Source organism: Octodon degus, unplaced genomic scaffold, assembly GCF_000260255.1.
Source record: "Octodon degus isolate 3935 unplaced genomic scaffold, OctDeg1.0 scaffold00602, whole genome shotgun sequence".
Classification (NCBI taxonomy): Eukaryota; Metazoa; Chordata; class Mammalia; order Rodentia; family Octodontidae; genus Octodon; species Octodon degus.
Window position 1 is genome coordinate 25091 of NW_004525178.1, and position 3368 is coordinate 28458.

At 44.3% G+C, this 3368-nt stretch overlaps 1 non-coding gene across 1 annotated transcript; it reads left to right on the plus strand.

Annotated features, from left to right (window-relative positions):
* The first annotated feature begins 2949 nt into the window (after positions 1–2949).
* Positions 2950–3113, plus strand: LOC111814825. The gene has a single exon (XR_002819706.1). It is a non-coding gene; the product is annotated as a U1 spliceosomal RNA (small nuclear RNA).
* The last annotated feature ends 255 nt before the right edge of the window (positions 3114–3368 follow it).

Below are 3368 nucleotides of genomic sequence, written 5' to 3' on the forward strand. Positions count from 1 at the left end.
TGGGCATGTTGCCAGAAAGTGATGTCATGTATTGGGTCCCACCTGAGCACCCCCTCTTATAAGAAAACCAATTGGCTAATATTTACATTCAAAGTCATTTTTCAGTGACTGTTTCCTTATGATTCTTTTGCATCCATATATCTATGTCTATCTAGCACCTATCTACTATTCATGTTTGTAGTACTTAGCCTTGGATACACTTTCTTCATAGGGAGTTACATCCTCAGACTTTTGTTTCAGACACTTACTAAGTCTCAGCAAATCATTGAAGTAAGCATGTTGGGCTGCACCCGTGATCTTGCTGTTTCAGACATCCAGAATTCTCGGATCCCTGTCATGTCCCACCATTCCCTAATCAGCGACCTCTTTAGAAACAGCCAACCAAAACTAAGGAGGTTGCTCTGGTTTAAGGCATTGGTGACATTTTATCTTTGAAGGCAACATACATGTGCTGAAACGTTTAAGTCCCAATGTCACTGGGGTCCAGTTGCAAGCAGATTCCTCCTGATGCTGCTCTTTGACTGAGTGCATTTCTCTCAGCATTCTCAGCTGAGAGGGATGTCATCCACGAAGCTCATGTTAGAGAATTTTAGACCTTGTCTAGTTAGCCTCTGGAAACCTTTGCAAAGTCTTCCAATGAACCTCCTCTCTCAGTGTTTAAGCCCCAGTGTCAGGTATTCCCAAGTGCAGAGCTATCACCAGCACCAAAATCTGAGTTTCTATATTTTTAATTTGAGCATGTTTGCTGTATATAATCTTTACATTTCTTGTGTGGGGACGGTACATAGCACATTATAATTCCTTTTTTCTTTTCCTTACCTCTTCTTCTTACCTCCTTCTTTTCTTTATTCCCTTTTCATTTGAGAAAGACCTATCACCCTACTTCCTATATCACTCTTTTGTTTAGCTCTTTATTTATGATTTTGTGTGGGGAACCACTTCGTGGTAGTTTCAAAGGCCCAAATGCCTGAAGATGCATAAGAACCCTATCCTGTGGTTTGGTTCTTAGGCAGTGGATATATACCAAGGGATATATCTCAAAAACACAGTGAAGCACAAAAAGAAAAAGCGAGCTTATGTGGGCATGGAAGGATTAGCCACTATGTGTTGATGAAGAAGTCAAAACCATGTAATTGACTTCACCAGAGAAGCAGTGTGAAAATAAGTGAGGGTGGGGATTGGAGCAATGCCAGGGAGGGCCAAGCTGAGGTGATCATTTTTCAACTTCATGTAGGTATTAATGGCATTTGTTAAAATGGAAGAAGTTTGAACGTTCCTTTCAGCTCAGGCTAAGAATGTGGGCAATATGTCTGAAGAATGGTGGTGAGCACTGGAAGGCACAGGTGGCGGCCTAAGCCTGGTCCATAGTGGGATTGACTGGGCCCTGTGCAGAACTGAGCAAGGGGCTTACTGGGCAAGGGCTAAATGGGGTCGGGCTGAGCTGGGACAGAACTGTGAGAATGGAACTGAGCAGGATTGACACCTGAGAAGCAGGAGAAAAATGTGGGCCCAGAGGGATTCTGCGATGGTGCCCTGATTTGGATTCCAATGGAAGTTGCTGTGATACCAGGAAAAATGTTCTCTGTGGATGACCTCCAAATGATATGGGGGAGAGAATAAAAATCCTGAGCTGACAGGTACCTGGGATGATTTTGTGTTCTGTAAACTTGAAGAATGAATTTTAGGAACAAGCAGAGGCTATGAGCAGAATATATTTACTGGGGGAGAGAAAGCACCTGTCCAAGAGAGGGAAAGGAGGAAGTCCTCGAATAGGTGGTCCCCGAGAAGATGGCTCTTGCAGGGACATTTTTTTTCTTAGTGAAGGGTGTTCTGGGTCTCATGACTAGACTGGACTCCTAGTGATCTACCTGGTTACAACCTCCTAAGAGTTGGCATTACAGGTCAGTAACACCACACACAGTCTCAATTACCCTCTCATCATGTCTCAAGGGTGGGGCTCGCAAGATAGGTCCTGGGATCCAAACCCAGGCCCCTGCACCTCCTTGCAGAAGATTCAATCTGCTGAGCTATTTGGCTGGCCCTAAGGGACTCTTACCTAGAGCAAAACCATGTGCTGAGGAAGGTCTAAGTTGGAGGAGAATTTGGGAGATCGCTTAAGTGGGCATGAAGTGGGACAAAACAATGGTCAACCAATGAGATTACACGTACCATTGCTCAGGTAAAGTTGATTAAATCTACTATTAAAAATTGTCATCTTCAGTGCAGTTGCTTAGCTCAAAGGTGTCAGTATATATTGTTAACCAGGGCAAGAATCCTTCCAATTAACTGCTAGATTCGAAAATCTTGTGCAGGTTCTCAGGATCATTGCTTACCCATCTTGTACATATAAGTGTATGGCTTGCCTCTGTCATGCTTCCTAGCTCTTCTCCTTGCTCTCTCTTCATTGTCTAGTCGTCAATTTTTTGCTTTCCTTTTAATTGTATTATACCTTTCTATTTGCATTTCTTCTTTTGAGTTCTTATACTAAGGAAACTATATGATATTTACACATGCGTGTCTGGTTCTTTTCCACTTATGAGTATATTTTCAAGTGACATCAACCTAAACATAAATTCCCCACTTGGTTGAGGGAACAAGAGGAATAGAGAGGGACATCACTGCCCTGGGAATGCCCCAATGTGGGTGGGCGGGGTGGATGGCATGGGGGCGGGGCGGGGCATAGGCTTCAGGTAGTGGCTTCCTGGGACGCCACGGGAGGGCATGACTGCGCAGATAATGAAGCTCAGGGGTTGCTGGTTGGAGCCCTGGTATTGAAGCTTGATGATTTTCCTGTGACCAGGGAGATAGCTTAGGGCAGTTTCGCAGCCCAACGCATGTCCTGCGTGGACGGGCTAGGAGGACCACGGGCTAGAATGCATGAAGGCAAATGAGCCTGAGTGCAGAGTGAGATGTGCAGGAGGCTTGTTGGGGGAGGGCGGAGCAGCAGTCATACTTACCTGTCAGGGGAGACACCATGATCACGAAAGTGGTTTTCCCAGGGCGAGGATTATCCATTGCACTCTGGATGTGCTGACCCCTGCGATTTCCCCTAATGCGGGAAACTCGACAGCAGAATTTGTGGTGCTGGGGGACTGCGTTCGCGCTTTCCTTTGTTTTGTGGTTCAACAAAAGGCTTAAAGTGCTATAGTTTGACCTGTTTGTTTAATTTGTTTCAGTCATTTTGTGAAATTGGCCTGTGGAGAAATACATACATTTTGTGGGTGCCTGCTGAGTTAAATGATATTTCTACATATATTTTAGGTTTGCTTGGTACATATTTCTTTAATTGGAAGATTACTGTCCTTACATATATAGAAAAAGATGTTTTTGATTTTTCACTTTGTGTTTGTTGACGGCTCTCTACTGAC